At 42.9% G+C, this 20,587-nt stretch overlaps 1 protein-coding gene and 1 non-coding gene across 2 annotated transcripts in view; one reads left to right on the top strand and one right to left on the bottom strand.

Moving 5' to 3' along the window:
* The window catches only part of LOC134483188 (uncharacterized), a 341,330-nt gene that overhangs the window by 59,174 nt on the left and 261,569 nt on the right, over nt 1-20,587 (bottom strand). The gene's annotated exons all lie outside the window — the stretch shown is intronic.
* On the top strand, nt 2,260-2,366 carry LOC134483698 (U6 spliceosomal RNA). Its single transcript, XR_010060582.1, has one exon. It is a non-coding gene; the product is annotated as a U6 spliceosomal RNA (small nuclear RNA).

Below are 20,587 nucleotides of genomic sequence, written 5' to 3'. Positions count from 1 at the left end.
GAGACTTCCAACCCCGAAAAGCAGGGGGTAGAGAGTGAGGATGCAGAGTCCACACAGGTCAGGAAAAGGCCATGTTCCTGAAGCCTCCATGTGTGGTGGACAGGCTCTAGGGCACCATGAGGGAAATCAGGAGCTTCTGGACTTTGTAGAATTACAGGGTTCCATGTTACCTCACATGCCCATGATTTGCCCCCTACTGCATGGAGAAGCCAACACCAGAAGCCTCCAGCTCCCAGCCCTGCTTTTGCCATGTAGGTTTATCCAGAAGAGCTTGGAAGTCCCTGGACCTGGAGTCTCAGGTGGTTGTGAGCCACCTGACCCGGGTGCTGGAGACTGAACTCAAGTCTTCTGCAAGAGCAGCAAAGACCCGTGCGCTGCCTGGCCCAGCCAGGGCTGTGAAATGGTGTTTATTTTCATCTGAACAAGCCCAACAACAGTTTAGGTCCCTAGAAGCCACATAAACCTGGATGCAGTAGAGTCTGTCATCCAGCCCTTCCCACAGGGAGATAGGAGCCTAAAGTGGACAGTCTCTAGGATTAGAGGGAAGGGCTAGCCTAGCATACACAGCCATGGACGAGAGGTAGAAGGTGAGGATCTGTGCTCAGGTTGTCCCTGACCTTTACACAAGCACATGAGTACCTGTACTCACAGAACGCCATACAGACATACGTGAGTAAAGATATAAAACAAACAACATTGAAAATACAATATACTGGGGCTGGAGGGATGGCTCAGTGGTTAAGACCACTGACTGCTCTTCCAGAGGATCTGAGTTCAATTCCCAGCAACCACACTGTGTCATATAACCATTTCTAATCTCATCTTCTACCCTCTACTGTTGTGTCTGAAAACAGGGACAGTGTACTCACTCATATGGACAAAATAAATAGTTTTTGTTTTAATCCTTTTCTAAAAAAAGAAACCCATCTGTGACACATGATCATTGTGTGATTCCAAATGTGCCTAAGTCAGTACAGTCCTATTGCTACATGGTGCACCAGTTGTGTCAGCCTTGGTAGTAGAATGGCACAGTTGAAAAGATGCTGGTCACAGTGACCAGGCAGCCTAGAAAGTTCACCATGAGCAGAGAAGGCTGTGCTGTGTCCTAGTCCTCTACCCCACACTGCCACCTCATCCCTACGAATAGAGCAAAAAAGAACAGATGAGGAATCTTCCAGGTTTCTTTCCTCTTTGATTTCTTTATTAACCTAGCCCCTGTGCTACATGTAAACTTGTCACATCCACTGTCCCATCCCTAAGCCCTCATACCTGTCAGATAAGACCGGAATCTTGCTTTGGGGGGAAGCTCTGGTCCCTCTCTGTCCTAAGAGGCTCTGAGCCATCGCTGAAAGAGAGTCCTCTGAGGATTGAGGGAAGTCCATAGCCCGTACTCTGACTTCCAGGAAGGTTTGAGGAAGGTGGTCCTCTTCTTGTGGTTCCTCTAGTAGGAGCAGCCCACACTTGGGCCCAGCTCCCACTATCAGGAAAAGACAGGTGGCTCTGGTCTTTGCACAGCTCCAGCGGAATGAACAGTGCATCTCTCCTCTCTCTCTTTCAGGAAGTCTCAGCCTCTGGTGCAGGTGATGTTCCCAAGGCAAAGGAAAGGGAAGTGCAGAGTGAGGACTCCCAGGATCCTTTAAAACATTGTCTGCATTGTCTTCATTAATTTTTCTGTTTAATTTTTATTCCATGTGTATTGATCTCATTGTAGGGGTGTGCATTCCAAAGCATGAGTGTTGAAGGTAGAGGAAAAAGCATGGGAGTCACTTTATCCTACCGTGTGGGGTCCCAGGCTCTGAACCGGGTTGTTGAGCTTGGCTACAACGATCTTTCATACTGAATTTCCTGCTGGCTCTGATTTCAGGGAGAGCGTCTCATAGAGCCCAGATTGGCCAGTAAACTACTGATCATCCTGCCTCAAGTATTGCCATCTAGTTCATGAAAGGGTTGAGTTATTGACACGAGGAACTGGGGATGGGCAGAGGTGCATGACTGAGGCTATCTCTGCTCAGTGGCATGCCTTTGGGGACTGATAGTTTTCATCACTGATATGTCATTTTACTGCAGTGCTCCTCTGGAGAGAAGGAGTCTCTTTTGCCAGGGCATCAGGCTCTCCAGACAGGCCTGGAAGGTGGAGGTCTAGAGGCCAGGCCTGCATTCCTATTCAGAAGCTGCATTTACCACTCTGGACAGTGCTGTAGAACAGGGTCACATATCCAGTTCTACCCTGAGACCTGCTGATAAAGAATGTCTATCCTGGTGCTCGCTTCGGCAGCACATATAATAAAATTGGAACGATACAGAGAAGATTAGCATGGCCCCTGCGCAAGGATGACACGCAAATTCGTGAAGCGTTCCATATTTTTAGAAATAATTGACTCAACTGTCAAAGATAATGTAAAGCGGAAAAAGCTACTGGTCCAAAACATACAGGAAATCCAGGACTCAATGAGAAGATCAAACCTAAGGATAATAGGTATAGAAGAGAGTGAAGACTCCCAGCTCAAAGGACCAGTAAATATCTTCAACAAAATCATAGAAGAAAACTTCCCTAACCTAAAAAAAGAGACACCCATAGGGATACAAGAAGCCTACAGAACTCCAAATAGATTGGACCAGAAAAGAAACACCTCCCGTCACATAATAGTCAAAACACCAAATGCACAAAATAAAGAAAGAATATTAAAAGCAGTAAGGGAAAAAGGTCAAGTAACATATAAAGGCAGACCTATGAGAATCACACCAGACTTCTCGCCAGAAACTATGAAGGCCAGAAGATCCTGGACTGATGTCATACAGACCCTAAGAGAACACAAATGCCAGCCCAGGTTACTGTATCCTGCAAAACTCTCAATTAACATAGATGTAGAAACCAAGATATTCCATGACAAAACCGAATTTACACAATATCTTTCTACAAATCCAGCACTACAAAGGATAATAAATGGTAAAGCCCAACATAAGGAGGCAAGCTATACCCTAGAATAAGCAAGAAACTAATTGTCTTGGCAACAAACAAAGAGAATGAAAGCACACAAACATAACCTCACATCCAAATATGAATATAACGGGAAGCAATAATCACTATTCCTTAATATCTCTCAACATCAATGGCCTCAACTCCCCAATAAAAAGACATAGATTAACAAACTGGATACGCAACGAGGACCCTGCATTCTGCTGCCTACAGGAAACACACCTCAGAGACAAAGACAGACATTACCTCAGAGTGAAAGGCTGGAAAACAATTTTCCAAGCAAATGGTCAGAAGAAGCAAGCTGGAGTAGCCATTCTAATATCAAATAAAATCAATTTTCAATTAAAAGTCATCAAAAAATATAAGGAAGGACACTTCATATTCATCAAAGGAAAAATCCACCAAGATGAACTCTCAATCCTAAATATCTATGCCCCAAATACAAGGGCACCTACATATGTAAAACAAACCTTACTAAAGCTCAAAACACACATTGCACCTCACACAATAATAGTGGGAGATTTCAACACCCCACTCTCATCAATGGACAGATCATGGAAACAGAAATTAAACAGAGATGTAGACAGACTAAGAGAAGTCATGAGCCAAATGGACTTAACGGATATTTATAGAACATTCTATCCTAAAGCAAAAGGATATACCTTCTTCTCAGCTCCTCATGGTACTTTCTCCAAAATTGACCATATAATTGGTCAAAAAACGGGCCTCAACAGGTACAGAAAGATAGAAATAATCCCATGCGTGCTATCGGACCACCACGGCCTAAAACTGTTCTTCAATAACAATCAAGGAAGAATGCCCACATATACGTGGAAATTGAACAATGCTCTACTCAATGATAACCTGGTCAAGGAAGAAATAAAGAAAGAAATTAAAAACTTTTTTAGAATTTAGTGTAAATGAAGGTACAACATACCCAAACTTATGGGAAATATGAAAGCTGTGCTAAGAGGAAAACTCATAGCGCTGGGTGCCTGCAGAAAGAAACAGGAAAGAGCATATGTCAGCAGCTTGACAGCACACCTAAAAGCTCTAGAACAAAAAGAAGCAAATACACCCAGGAGGAGTAGAAGGCAGGAAATAATCAAACTCAGAGCAGAAATCAGCCAAGTAGAAACAAAAAGGACCATAGAAAGAATCAACAGAACCAAAAGTTGGTTCTTTGAGAAAATCAAAAAGATAGATAAACCCTTAGCCAGACTAACGAGAGGACACAGAGAATGCATCCAAATTAACAAAATCAGAAATGAAAAGGGAGACATAACAACAGATTCAGAGGAAATTCAAAAAATCATCAGATCTTACTATAAAAACCTATATTCAACAAAACTTGAAAATCTACAGGAAATGGACAATTTCCTAGACAGATACCAGGTACCGAAGTTAAATCAGGAACAGATAAACCAGTTAAACAACCCCATAACTCCTAAGGAAATAGAAGCAGTCATTAAAGTTCTCCCAACCAAAAAGATCCCAGGTCCAGACGGGTTTAGTGCAGAATTCTATCAAACCTTCATAGAAGACCTCATACCAATATTATCCAAACTATTCCACAAAATTGAAACAGATGGATCACTTCCGAATACCTTCTACGAAGCCACAATTACTCTTATACCTAAACCACACAAAGACACAACAAAGAAAGAGAACTTCAGACCAATTTCCCTTATGAATATCGACGCAAAAATACTCAATAAAATTCTGGCAAACTGAATCCAAGAGCACATCAAAACAATCATCCACCATGATCAAGTAGGCTTCATCCCAGGCATGCAGGGATGGTTTAATATACGGAAAACCATCAACATGATCCATTATATAAACAAACTGAAAGAACAAAACCACATGATCATTTCATTAGATGCTGAGAAAGCATTTGACAAAATTCAACACCCCTTCATGATAAAAGTCCTGGAAAGAATAGGAATTCAAGGCCCATACCTAAACATAGTAAAAGCCATATACAGCAAACCAGTTGTTAACATTAAACTAAATGGAGAGAAACTTGAAGCAATCCCACTAAAATCAGGGACTAGACAAGGCTGCCCACTCTCTCCCTACTTATTCAATATAGTTCTTGAAGTTTTAGCCAGAGCAATCAGACAACAAAAGGAGGTCAAGGGGATACGGATCGGAAAAGAAGAAGTCAAAATATCACTATTTGCAGATGATATGATAGTATATTTATGTAATCCCAAAAGTTCCACCAGAGAACTACTAAAGCTGATAAACAACTTCAGCAAAGTGGCTGGGTATAAAATTAACTCAAATAAATCAGTAGCCTTCCTCTACACAAAAGAGAAACAAGCCGAGAAAGAAATTAGGGAAACGACACCCTTCATAATAGACCAAAATAATATAAAGTACCTCGGTGTGACTTTAACCAAGCAAGTAAAAGATTTGTACAATAAGAACTTCAAGACTCTGAAGAAAGAAATTGAAGAAATCCTCAGAAGATGGAAAGATCTCCCATGCACATGGATTGGCAGGATTAATATAGTAAAAATGGCCATTTTACCAAAAGCGATCTACAGATTCAATGCAATCCCCATCAAAATACCAATCCAATTCTTCAAAGAGTTAGACAGAACAATTTGCAAATTCATCTGGAATAGCAAATACCCAGGATAGCTAAAACTATCCTCAACAATAAAAGGACTTCAGGGGGAATCACTATCCCTGAACTCAAGCAGTATTACAGAGCAATAGTGATAAAAACTGCATGGTATTGTTACAGAGACAGACAGATAGAACAATGGAACAGAATTGAAGACCCAGAAATGAACCACACACTTATGGGCACTTTGATTTTTGACAAAGGAGCCAAAACCATCAAATGGAAAAAAGATAGCATTTTTTAGCAAATGGTGGTGGTTCAACTGGAGGGCAACATGTAGAAGAATGCAGATCGATCCATGCTTATCACCCTGTACAAAGCTTAAGTCCAAGTGGATCAAGGACCTCCACATCAAACCAGATACACTGAAACTAATAGAAGAAAAACTAGGGAAGCATCTGGAACACATGGGCACTGGAAAAAATTTCCTGAACAAAACACCAATGGCTTATGCTCTAAGATCAATAATCAATAAATGGGATCTCATAAAACTGCAAAGCTTCTGTAAGACAAAGGACACTGTGGTTAGGACAAAACGGCAACCAACAGATTGGGAAAAGATCTTTACCAATCCTACAACAGATAGAGGCCTTATATCCAAAATATACAAAGAACTCAAGAAGTTAGACCGCAGGGAGACAAATAACCCTATTAAAAAATGGGGTTCAGAGCTAAACAAAGAATTCACAGCTGAGGAATACTGAATGGCTGAGAAAAACCTAAAGAAATGTTCAACATCTTTAGTCATAAGGGAAATGCAAATCAAAACAACCCTGAGATTTCACCTCACACCAGTGAGAATGGGTAAGATCAAAAACTCAGGTGACAGCAGATGCTGGCGAGGATGCAGAGAAAGAGGAACACTCCTCCATTGTTGGTGGGAGGCAGACTGGTACAACCATTCTGGAAATCAGTTGGAGGTTTCTCAGAAAATTGGACATTGAACTACCTGAGGATCCAGGTATACCTCTCTTGGGCATACACCCAAAAGACGCCCCAACATATAAAAAAGACACGTGCTCCACTATGTTCATCGCAGCCTTATTTATAATAGCCAGAAGCTGGAAAGAACCCAGATGCCCTTCAACAGAGGAATGGATACAGAAAATGTGGTACATCTACACAATGGAATATTACTCAGCTATCAAAAACAACGGCTTTATGAAATTCGTAGGCAAATGGTTGGAACTGGAAAATATCATCCTGAGTAAGCTAACCCAATCACAGAAAGACATACATGGTATGCACTCATTGATAAGTGGCTATTAGCCCAAATGCTTGAATTACCCTAGATGCCTAGAACAAATGAAACTCAAGACAGATGATCAAAATGTGAATGCTTCACTCCTTCTTTAAAAGGGGAACAAGAATACCCTTGGCAGGGAATAGAGAGGCAAAGATTAAAACAGAGACAGAAGGAACACCCAATCAGAGCCTGCCCCACATGTGGCCCATACATATACAGCCATCCAATTAGACAAGATGGATGAAGCAAAGAAGTGCAGGCCGACAGGAGCGGGATGTAGATCTTTCCCGAGAGACACAGCCAGAATACAGCAAACACAGAGGCGGATGCCAGCAGCAACCACTGAATTGAGAATAGGACCCCCGTTGAAGGAATCAGAGAAAGAACTGGAAGAGCTTGAAGGGGCTCGAGACCCCTTATGAACAAGAATGCCAAGCAACCAGAGCTTCCAGGGACTAAGCCACTACCTAAAGAGTATACATGGACTGACCCTGGACTCTGACTTCATAGGTAGCAATGAATATCCTAGTAAGAGCACCAGTGGAAGGGGTAGCCCTGGGTCCTGCTAAGACTGAACCCCCAGTGAACTAGATTGTTGGGGGGAGGGCGGCAAGGGGAGGAAGATGGGGAGGGGAACACCCATAAAGAAGGGGAGGAGGGAGGAGGATGTTTGCCCGGAAACCGGGAAAGGGAATAACACTCGAAATGTATATAAGAAATACTCAAGTTAATAAAAAAAAAAAAAAAAAAAAAGAGAGAGAAGTCTGGTGTAATTCAGATAGGTCTGAATTCATTTGTTACTGCATATTTATACCTTACCCCTTTTAATATTCTTTCTTGATCTGAGCATTTAGGGTTTTAATTGTTATGTGAATGGAGGAATATTTTCTGGTCTGCTCCCATCTGTCAGATTCTATGGCCGTGCTTCTCAACACTCCTAGTGCTGCACACCTGTAATACAGTGCTTCATGCTGTGATGACTCCCACCATAAAATTATTTCAGTACTACTTCATAACTAATATTGCTACTCTTATAAGTCATAATGTGCAAGGTATCTGATATACATTCTTTGTGAGTGGTCGTAGCCCAGAGTTTGAGAAACATTGCATTATATACATTTTTTTTAAAGAGAAGCCTTCATCTAAGACGGTCCTGATGCAGGTGTAAGAGCAGAGACACCCTGACATAGTGACAAGTTAGCAGGCCCAAGGCCGCTTGCCTTAATGGCAACAGAGATTCCTGGGTAAAGGCACAATCTGAAATCACTGTCCCCAGGACATTTCTTACCTCAGTTTTTCCCCATTACACGGTGTGTCTGCTTGGCCATGTCTGTCCAGGAAGCCAGTCCCTGTAGTCTCTGATACAGACAGAATCCTAAAGGTGAGAATGTTTTCCCTCTCTTGGCTCCCAGTCACTTCTACAGAAGTAAGTTCAAATCACCCGTGGGTATATGTGTCTCTCTCCCATAATGTGTGAGACTTGAAATGTCATCCCTTTGAGTTGACAAAAACCAACTCTCACTTCAGATTTACAGCTGACCAACACTTAGTTTCAGGAGAATGAAGAAGCTGGCCAGGCCTGCAGAGTCAGATCCCCTCCCTGCCTGGGACAATCCCACCCACAGTAGACTTCAGCTTCACCTAGCAGCTGTTATCAGAAAATCTGACCTTAAGGTTCTGAAGTCCACACATGCACAAACCCTAAGGTTGTTAGATGGTGGATATGGGGTTTTTCTCCAATTTAAAATCATTCAGGCCTCTTTTCTCCCCTGGGATGCACTTTGTTCTCTCAGGTCTGTTCTTCTCAGAAGTCAACTCTCAGAAGGGGCACTTTGCTCTAACTCCTCCATGGGACCCACCCAGCATTGTGACTGGAGGATCCTAAGGAGTTGTAGCTCTGAGCTGGGAGGGGGAGCTCTCACCCTGACATGGAGAAGCCTGTTTTCACAGCTGATCTGGATCTGAGGAAAAGGTGCTTTTAAAGAAGCCTGTGAAAGTGTCTCCTGCAGGAGAGCCCACCCTGCAGGTAAAGTCACACAAGACAGGGAAAAGTGGCTTCTCAACTTTCCCAGGGCTCTCAAACCAGGGAGGGTAACTGATTTCAGAGAGTTTGAGAAAGGCCTCCATCTCCCTGAAAGACTTCCCTCAATCATAAGTACCACCACTACCCCAGGCTCAGCAAAGCCCTCCAACTACCAGTTCCTGGCAAATGAAACCCAGTGTGGAGAATTGAGGATAACACTTCTAGGAAAAGGGAGACACAAGCCTCTGGGGGTCCTGACCTGGGGTCTGTCCCTCAGGCTCTCCTCACTTCCCCTAGGTGCCTAGGGCAGGGGCAGGGTCAGGAGTAGGGGGAGGGGCAAGTTCATGGTCAGGGGCAGGGTCAGGGGCAAGCAGTGACCTCCAGCCACAAGATAGGCTTTGGGTGCATGGAACAGGCAGCAGCAGAGCTCGCCCTGCCCTCCTTCTCTCTGGAGTGGGAAAGCATGGAGACCTGAGTGGTAGGGAAGAGTTGGGGAACTCACAGCTGCTTTTCCTCTGGCTGCAACTGCAAGTGGAGGGCGAAAGAAGCCAGAGAGTCTCAGGGGATCCCCCCATTTCCTGATTTCATTGTCCTTGTGGATGTCCAGGATGAAGGCTGTGCTTGGCTGGGCCAGAAGCCCCGCAGACAGGTAGAAGATGCACAACTGGCCTGTGACCTCCCTGGGCACCCACTGGGACCCAGCTCAAGTGGCCACAGACACTCACCAGGCACCCTGCCCCAGCCCTAAGCCTGTACACACCAAGGCCACAGCACCTCTCCTAGTCTCTCCCACCATGAGCACTCACCCTGGCACCCTGGCTGGCTTACACTCTCTGTAGGGAGCTCCTTGTCTGGTTTAGACACCAGGTTGATTATGGCCTCAGAGAAGGAGTTTGACATTGTTCCTTCTCTTTCAATATAGTGGAATAATTGAAGCACTACTGTTATTAGGTCTTCATTAAAAGTCTGATAGGATTCTGCATTAAAGCCATATGGCCTGAGATTTCGCTTTTTAATTTTTGGAGGGGCAAACTATACTGACTGTATCTATTTTCTTCTGAGAATTATCCATGTACCTTCCCAGATCTGTGTTTATGTTGGTAATTGTTATCTGTCTAGAAAATACCAATATCAAATAGATTTTCAGTTTTCTGGAGTAAAGGTTTTTGAGGTAAGACCTAATGGTTGTTGAATTTGTTCATTGTCTATTGTTAGATCCCCCTTTCATTTCTAATTGTGTCAATTTAGGTATTGTCTCTGGTGTGCAGTTTGTTTGAGGAAGGGGTTGCCTCTCTGGTTGATCTTCTCAATAAAAATACAAAAAAAGAAACAAAAAAAAAATAAAACAAACAAAAAACCCAACACACAGTACTTGATTCTCTTGACTCTTTGTATTTTTCACTTTATTTGTAATTGACTGATTTGATTTGAGCCCTGAATTAATTTCCTGCCATCAAATCGTACCTGACATTCTATGGGATGAGGTTTGGCCTCATCTTGTTAACAGCAACATGTAACTTCTGAGCTGTTTCTGCTCTCTGTAGTGGTAATGATGTCAAATCTTACTGAAAACCATGCATAGCCTGGTTTAGGCTGTATTAAAGTAGCCCACCAATTCAGTGTTCCCTGCAAGGTGCCATGGGACAGCAGTAGCATGAGTCTGCATGCACCTCGACAGTTTTCATTAGGGACTACACACACACACACACACACACACACACACACACACACACACACACACTTTACTGACATGGTGCACATTCTTTGCACATACAGAAGAAAGTGAGAAGTAATGAAAACACACCAATAATGGAATTGATGGAGGGAGCTGTGGGAAAGCTGGGGCTTAGAGTTATTTAAAGGCCCTGTGCAGGCTCTCCTTTTGTTGGAGGAGAAACTTCAAGTGCAATGTGGTTCTTTATTTTCTTTCTCTAAAGCACAGAGGGCTAGGGAGGAACACAGGGCTTTGAGCATGTTCGGCAAGTGCAGTCACACTGAATTAAATCCTAGGGCTGGAACCCTATTAATCTTCTACAGAATTACAGAGCAGCCTGGATGAAGACTCTCAGCTGAAAAGGTGGACATCTCAAGACAGGCACTGGACAATGGCTGACAGACTTGACTGAAGAGTGGTAATGTTTTGCTATCTCACAGGAAAAGAAGGCCCCTCCCACTACACTGTACTCTAAGGACAGTTTATTCAGGTTAGGATGACATGAACTATTGTCTCATGTCACAGATGTCAGCACAAAGTATCCAAGGTATTGTATGCCAATGGTAGCATTAACAGAACAAAGCACACAGTGTCATGAAGACATAAATCATGAGTTTGTGTAGCAAGACCCAGGCCTCTTCCAGGGTCTTAGATAGTAATGGAGAACCTCAAATACGGTAGTAATGTGATAGTGTGGTGTGAATCTAGTTACAACTAGCTTCTATTGTGACACAGATGACTCTTTTTGTGTCATGGTCAGCTTATAATGAATGACTAGACCCAAGCATGAGAATAACCAAATACTACATTTCTTCTCTAGCTGCTGAGCTTTTAAAAGCCCTGGGGTGACAGCAAGCTTTTGTGGACATTCTGGATTGGTCCTTGTGTACTTTAACTCTCTGAGTCACCTCCACTCTCAGTAAGTTAGTTCAATTCCATATTGGAAATCAATCACCTGGAAAAAATACATTCCCAATACGATCCCAGATTGGCCATGGAAAAAGGGTAGCTTGAACTGTCCCACCTAGGTTCTGGGCTTGCACAGGCCTCCTCTCCAAAAGAAACCTGTGTTCATAGCTGCAGGCTACATTCACTATGGATGCTCTGGAGGATCCTCCCTAAATGGCTCAGATTAAAATAATTTTCTTGTTAACAATCAAAAAACTGATTATGCCAAGCTGGCCTACATGAAGCTAGTTTCAGTTCTGTATTTTATCAGATGTGCAGAATACATGTGGTCATCATAGATAACAGGTGAAAGATCTGCTCTAATAAGGAAACTAAGTGATGCTGGAGGATGATCCTGACCCACACTGAGCAGTGGGGACACCAGAGCCCTGTAGGGATGCCTGACAACCTAACACGTTGAGCATGCACAGCTCAGTAAGTTCCCTGTGAACACACATCTCCTGAGATCTCTCTATTTAATTGGAGGTGATCCTGTCCACCTAATACAGCACCTCATGTGGAATAACAAAAGCCACCTGCAGGAGATGTGGTGATGACTCACAGGGTAAAGAAACTGCTGCTCTCTCAGAGGAACCACATGGACCCTAACAATTGGGTAAAGTGTGTCATTGATTACATCACAATGTGTGTGTCCAAGACACAGCCACATTCTCCACACAAAAGACACTATCACACTGGGTATCCCTTGGTGACTTTGAATTCTCTTATTAGCTCAGGCTCCATGGAACATGCAGAGATCCATCTGTAGCTGTCAGTTCTAGGTCCACAGGAAGGGACAGAACCCTTGAGTAAGAATGATGGTCTTAAGAGTCAAGAGATAGAATTCAATTTTTATTCATAACAAATACATTTTTACAACAAAACAGGATTAAAATGAATAAAAATATTTAAAAATGTTTGAAAGTAAAAATAGTAACAAGAACATATAAATATGAAACAACAAAAAGAAAACTTCAATTAAAATCATAACAAAAATATTTCTAAAAGCATATTCTTAACGAACATTTAGAAGCACAGATGTATTGCTGTTTCTCCTCTAGCACACATAATGAAAGGTGGTCCCCCAAGTTGTTTCTCAAGTGCTGTTTTCTGAAGAAGAAAGTGAGTAAGACCTCAATCAGTCAGGCTGGCTTAGTGTTATATAAATTTAGTGTCTCTAAGAAATGACAAATTAACTCTGAGGAAGAATACTCATCCAAAAAATGTTGTTACCATTCACGATGTTTGTCATCAGGGACTCCTGAGAAAGCAACTTATTCCTCAGGAAGCTCTCTTACTGGCGTGTGTCCAATTCCATCTCTCTTGCACTTTCTGAGACCTGGGAGAGGAAGGGAGTTTTTCAGACACTGATTTGGTGGTGAAACGCAAGCCAGCTGTCAGAATGCTGCCTTCTACCACCTCAGTTCTATTGGACAATTAACATGGACCTTTTAACTGATATCATTGTTGCTAACTCTGTGGGCAGGGCAAAATCTCCAGCAAGCCTCACAGTAATGTGGGCTGACAATATGGGACCCAGACTTATACCAGTGCAAACCAAGAACAGGGCAATGGAAGGGACCTCATTGGGTTGCAGGAAGAAAGGAGATGTCCATATGTCACCAAGGTTAAAGCCAATGACAAGTACTAATTTGACATTTGCACTTAGTTCTTATCCCAGAAAGGTGCTTCCTACACAAGAAGTCACATGACCACTTGTCATTTGTCAAGAACCAAGAACATGTTCAAAACTCTACATAGCATCCAATCTATCACGTGCATGTGCAATAATGTGATATGTTATTGATCTGTCACCATTTCTATAATGCAGCTTCAAAAAGAGCAGCAAAATATACTTGCAAAATAATTCAGTTTCTGAAAAGTGGTTGGCTTCCCAGAATACTTGTGCATAGGCAGAGCAATGAACAATTCCATACATGAGGTGGTTGGCTGGTTGTGAGTGTAAATTAGTAAGGTGGTAGGAAAAAGCACAGATGTATCAAATTGGCAAATTTTATCAGATATTGTTAAGCTAACACAGCTACTCGTCCCTACCAGATGATGCTGGGTCTGGACGTTGCTGGTCTTTATCTTTCTTGCTGAAGTCAACCAAATATTTCTGGTTCAGTGCACACTCAAGATGTCTCTCCTTGCTCTCCTGCTTCAGTGGGACCAACTTCTTCCTACATGTGTTTTCCATCAGGAGCTGGCTGAGCAGGTTTCTGGAAATACAGTCTGCATAGTAAGATCATGCTGCCCCTTTCTCCCATTCCTACTCCCAAGTCCCACTAAGTCTACCAGGTCCCAGGTACCCATGAAGACTTAATAAAATACATCTTGATACATATAATGCTCCTGCACAAAACACAAAGAGTTAATTCGGGGAAGAATAAATTGTTTGTTTGGCCGGAGCACCAATTAGTGTCCACATCTCTCAAAAAGAACATGGATCTTCATCTATCCATGAAAGCCCAATGCATGAGGGCAACATCAATTAGTAGTGGGCCAACACCCTCAAAGGAGGTCAGTAGAACCAAGAGAAGGTCATGCTAACCATGTGGTCCACACACTGAGTTTTGTAAAACCTGGTATGACACCGTAGGTCCAGGTCAGCCTAATAACCTTCTGCTGACTTCAATCAGTGCTGTTCTATCTAGAGCCTTCTGAAGATGCCTAGACAATCCTGGGATGAGTAACAGTCTTTTGTGGAACTGAAAACTGAGTCCTAATGACCCTGGCACACTGATGTGTAAACAGCACAAGAGATAGAACCAGAGCTGAAGACCGTCCAATCCAGAACAAAGAAATCAGAAATGGCCATTCCACAGGTGATAGCCTTTCTGACCAGGACTTACCTAGAGAAGGTAATCTCCTTCTTCAGCTTATGGCTGTTCTCATGGACTTCAGTGTTCTCCATCTCTAAGTTGTGCAGAATTGACATGACCGCCTCCTCCATTCTCTCCAGGTCTTCATAATATGGATTTGGCCTGAAGTGGGGCCTGGCCCCAAATGATAGAATCCAATGAACATCGGCATTTAGGAATATATGAACTCAGGGTGGGTCCTGTATTACCCCAGTCCTGGAAGGACACCTTCTGAATTCTACATATTGGGATCTTCTTCAGCTTCAGAAACGTGTTTTTCTGCGTCCAGGACACCAGAATCTCAGCATCCAGATGGAGGCTTCCCTGGCTCCCTTTGTTCAATCAAGAGGAAATCTGCAGTCAAGCCAGTTGAGCTATCAAGAGCCTAGGCCACACCTCTCCATGCTCCCCCACCCAACACAGCCAGAAACCTGTGATTTCTTTTCTCCTGTCCCGATAACAGACCATATATCAACACAAAATTATAATCTGCACAAGGAATACAAATAAACAGACAATTGTGGCCACGTAGGCAAAGAACTGTGCTGTTGACAGTGGGGCTCCCAGAACAAAGCATTCACTTCACCATGAATGTGTTACAGGTAAATACTCAGGCTAAGAAATAGACTCCTATATTCCAAGTGTGGAGTGAAATATAAACATATAACAGTTGTGCATATGCATTTGGATGTATGCACACACAGACACCCAGACTGAGACACACCCACAAAAAAAGAGAAATGTAAACAGAGTTAGAGAAAGAGAAAAGCAAATATGGAAACAGAGAGCACTGTGAGAACCAGGAGAAATGCATGCACCATTGCTGTGTCCGAGGGGCTCCCACAGACACACAGACAATAACAAACAGGCCTGAGCCTGACAACTTCTATTCAAGCATTGAGATGAACAGTTTGGGACCAGGCCCCTCAGGCTGCTGCCTGTATCTTCCAGCACTCAGTCCCCTGCCTAGCACGTACAGAGACTCACCATAAACTCACTGCAATTACAATCTTGCAAAGCCACCTGATGTCAAGGGCTTTGCAAATGCACACTGGGAACTCATTCTCCCTGACTTTATCCCTGAATTCTTCATTCAGACCACAAATTCTGCTTTTCAATAAATGGAAGCAGACGAGTCCACTGTCCATCTCTCTCCTCAGGAAGGGTCAGGTTCTGAATCTCCTCTATATGGGAGGTGAGGTTTAGCACAGGGTGGTTAGGGAGGCACAGCTTTCTAGAACCCAAAACCTTAATAGGATAAGATGAAGGTGACCTTGCAGACCCAGGAATGAAACAAGAGCATTTGGAGCGATTCATACATGTTCTTCATGGATCTCTCTGTCAGAAACCTCAGGCGATCTCTCAGGTCATTTCTCTCCTCGGTAATGAGCTGCAGCTCTTTAATCAGCCTCTCCTTTTCCTTCTTGGCCTGCTTCTCGCTTAGGGCAGTGCCAGGGGATGATGTTTTTCTCCCAGCGTCTGTAGGTAGAAGAACACAAGTGAACCTGCATGGGGAGAATTCATAGAGTGTACATAGACCTCAGTGAGGCCTAAACAGGAGAACAAGCCTGGAACCCAGTGTCACTGCTAGGAGATTGGTCTATGCTTAAGAGGCCTCCTCAGTGGATCTCAGTTCTCCCACTACTCTATAGAGACCAAGAGATGTAAGCAGCCAGGTGTGCCCTATGCCGGACATCACGTGCTTACATGTACCATGGAGATGGCTTCTCCAGGATTAACATCAACTGACCAGGGTACAGCTTGGTTTCAGGACCCTCACCCCTGTGGTTTCAGAACTCAGATGATAAATTCACCATTCACAAAACTTGAGTGATTGGAGACACTCAGATGTCCTACCCTGATACTCTAGGCTAACAACTTTGGATTTAAAACACATTTCCAGGGAGGTCATGTTCAACAGACTTATCAATTCCCCTATATGAAATAACAAATGCCCCAGAAGTTCCAATAGGTTACAGGCTGAATCTTGGTCCACATGTTCCAAACAGTTTTGGTATTTTAGAAACAAGTGTGTAACACACAACCTCTAATATATAAAGCTAATGATGACCCTGCCAGTTAGAAGAAATCAGAGAAGGTCTAAGAACATAAGGTTATTGCCTGGAGCACAATCTCTCCCTGTTCTTACTGTCAGGTGTCCACTGTATTTAAAGAAGCAATGATAGTGAAATACATTGCTGCCCTGTCTAAACTCAGAAAAGGTGGACCCTCCATGACTCCTGATCGTGTTATTATATCAATGTAACCTAACAAATGCACTGTAAAAGTAAAGGCCAGAAATTCACAGTATAATAGCATTGGCCTTACCATATACTCCCTGTGGGGTTGGGGAAACTAAAGTTCTGAAATCCTGACTTTCAGGAATTGTGATGTTCATGGAAATTCAATTCCTTTTCAGATGCTCCAGTTGCTGTGGCCCATTGCTAGAAAGGTCAGCCTAAGCCTGCAGCCCCCCTGACAGGGAGCTCCAAATATACTGCCCAGAACTTACTAAACATTCCCCAGAAGTGCTGTCTTTGTCCATCATTACTTTGAGACGAAAGGCCAGATTCCTTCACTCTAGTCTGTCCACAATCGACGTTCCCCCTCCCAAAACGCTTGCGAAGACGGGAAAACATGTCTTAGGGTGTAACCGCCAGATTCAGACTGAGAGAAACTAGGGCACTGGTCGTCACTACAACACTGGTGACATCACAGAGGATGCCAGAACTCTCTAGGAGACAATAGAATGTCCAAGAAGGGACAGCTGATGTCATGGGGAGCAGACTTTCCCTCCCTGCTAATGTTCTCCCTGTACTGAGCATAAGCAGAGGGGCCCTTTCCAGGAGAATTTCCTGGGGCAGAGCCACTGAGCATCTCCTGCTTCCAAAGCCAAATTTTCCTTAAGGCTTGATTATAAAAAAACCTTAGTAATTCCTATGCATCTAAATGAATGTTTCCTTCCATATCTTGCCCCAAAATGTCTCACTAACTCACATTGTCCTCATTCACCAATGTTAGCCATTAAACTTCCTGAGATTTCACACCAGCTTGAATATGCAGTCAAAAGTTCTCCTGTCTCATTCTGTACAGGTGCTTTAAATCACATCAAGAAATAGTCTGCATGGTAGGTTACAACATGCGTGTGTATTAGGGGAACACTCATGAAGTCATGTGCTTAGCAATCGACAATTGCCAGAAAATTCCTTAGGAGAAAGAGTTGAAGTCTTTATGGTGCTAGGAAAAGTGTGGAGACCAGTTGGCAGAGGAAAATGCAATATTGGAGACACCAGTGAAGGGAACCTCATGCTGGTGGTGGGGTTCTCCTCTCTGCACCAATGTCGCCAAAGGAGCACTGCTCACAGGCCTGAGTAAGATATACCATGAGCTTCTATCAGAAAAATAAAATAGTCAAGAGATATAGGGGGTGCACAGAAAGGTCTAAAATGAGGCTATAAACATCATTAAGTGGATAGAGCAAGGTCCCAGCACCTGTACACTGGGAAATGGCCACCACACCAAACACAAAAGCATCTATCATAGTGAAAAATGAATACTTTACAGAATGCACCCACTAACACTGATTGATCACATCCGTAGTTCAAATTTTGGGGGCAAATTCATGGCCCTAACTATCTTTCTCTCAACTTATATACCAAAAAATAAGAGTGACAGAGAAAAGAAAAAGTCAAAACAAAATCCCAAGTTTCTCATATGAGGACTGCAGGAAGTGTTATATGGTAATCAGTTCTGATTAGACATTTTAGATAGAACAGTACATAGTGACCCTTGATGTGATGGGCCCTATATAAAGCTTTTTGCAATATTGGAATTTTAACAAACCTCATCCAGAACGTACAGAAGAGGTAAGGATGAGATCACCATGTCCTTGCTCTCTATCAGGTTATTTTTCTGTGTCCCCGATTGTCAGGCATAGAACAGCAACACTCTGAAATAGCTGGTAGACATGGGAAAACGTGGCTAAAACTATAGTTGTGGGTTGCACACCTCAACTGTCAAAGGCTAATGCTGTCCTCACAGTCCTTGGAAGCCACTCTTGTAAGCCTATCTATTGGAAAGTGGAAGGAGGTTTATCTGAGCTCAAAGTGAACCTGGCCAGCCAGGGAGAGGGCAACATGGGATACTTGAGACCATGTCTAAAACCAGCACAGAAACCCACCGGCATTCAAAGCATCATCCACCAATTCTCGATTATCTACCATTCTCTCCCTACCAGTCGTTCAGTTTGGAATGGTAGAAAAAAAAAAACTGGGACTGATCTTTCCATTCTAAGGACCTTGATCTCTCTTTCCTTAGGTTCACCTTAAGAGTGCATACAAATGGATATCATCATCTGAACATCGTAGTATTATCTACTCTGTATATGTAGCATAATACTGTGCCTATGACAATCTCAAGCTTCCTTGAGTGTTGTTGCCCCATCAAGAAGTGTGATGTACTGAGGCCAATCCCTAGGGATCCTTTCAAGGGATTAGAAGGAAGCCATCAGAGATACTCCACTTCTTTGTCATTAGATTAAATCAAGTTGACACAATGTGAACCTGGTGGGCTATTTGACCATGCATCTTTCTCACAACCCCTCTTTTCTGAGTTCAGTCCATGGCAGAATTCATTGCCCAACATCGTAGATATTTCTTTGTATATTTCCACAAGAGCCAGGTTTCTTTTCTTTTTTTAAAATAGAATTAGTTGTAGTCAATCAACTGTTGTCCTATGTAAGAAATGATTAGTATATATTGTAACTTACCACACTGTATTTGTGTATACAAGTACATTATTGGAAATCCAGCATTACTGAGGAATTGGAAACCAGTGCTGTGGCCTTGCCTTTCTGTGCCTAGTCCTGGCTCACAGGCAGCAGGGGGCAGACCTTGAGGTCCTCTTCAGGGACAGAGTGATGGTGAATGGGCACTGAGCAGGCAGAAAAACACAGCTGAGGCAGCTCCTTTCAGGTATCAAACACATCATCTCCTTCCCATCTTAAGGGCTGTTACTGAGGTCTTGCCCCCATACCTACCTTAATAGCAGCAAATTTGTTACACAGCAGCCAGCTCTTTCCTATTGTTCTGTAATACGCCTCTACATCATGGATGCCAACAAACAAACTAACAAAAAACAAAAAAAACCTGACATTGAACTGTGTGGTGCAGGTCACATACCCTGTTATATTCTGTATGTTACGAGGTTTGTTAATCTTAACAAGTTCCCCAACTATGAGCTTCACATAGGACCCATTAGATTCAAGGAAAATAGGAACAATTATGTGTAAAATGACCCGAGTCAGGGCCCATAGACAGCAGCATTTCCAGCACTTGTGCTTTAGCCCATGTGGATTTTGCAATGAGCTGGGCCTAGCAATGTCCAGTACACAGTTGTGAGCTGTTGCTCTGGTTGAAATGTATTGGTGTGTGCATTCAATAAACTACACCTATTTAAATGAATTCAGTGTTCCTGTGGTCTGAGTCCAGACCTCTTGACACCAAATCTTCCCTTCAGCAGCACTTAGGAAAAGAAGCTAAGGTTAGGAAAGGTGACATCTTGTCATAAATTATGTGACAAGAGGGATGGAGAAATGATCCCTTGTGTTAAGAATCAAGGTGTCCTCTGTAATATTCTGGTCTATACTGGCCCTGTGCATCAGCTTCAAGGACCCGTTTCTGATTTTCTTTGGGGTTCCCGTGATGATGCACTCAGACATGATTGGAAAGAACCAAAACGGTGGTCAGACTTGATTTATAAAATGCAGGCAACATTGCAAACTTATGTTGCAGGATATTTGATTCATATTATCAGCCCCAAGATAGTGTTATTTGCTTTAAAAAAAATTACCTCTGGCAGTTCAGTTCAGCACTAGCACCGATATTTTACCCTAGAGCTTTTTTTGTTTGTTTGTTTGTTTTTTGTTTTTGTTTTTGGATGAACAAGTACTTTCTTATTTTGTTGACCAGCCCTAGCTCTTACTTCTTTGCACAGTCACAGAGAGACCTCAAACATATACTCAGCCAAAGGCAGGGGAATGTAGAAAAGAACCTAAGGCAATACCACATAATGACATTGAAAGTGGGTGGCCAAAAGGTGTTATAAAATTCACCTCACTTCAGTGAGTGATGACATACCAACCTGGTGGCCTACGATTCTGGAATATTAATCAGAATC

The sequence above is a fragment of the Rattus norvegicus genome, chromosome 19 (assembly GCF_036323735.1).
Source record: "Rattus norvegicus strain BN/NHsdMcwi chromosome 19, GRCr8, whole genome shotgun sequence".
In the NCBI taxonomy this organism is placed as follows: Eukaryota; Metazoa; Chordata; class Mammalia; order Rodentia; family Muridae; genus Rattus; species Rattus norvegicus.
Note: the sequence above shows the minus strand (reverse complement) of the source record. Positions and strands in the feature narration are given on the sequence as shown.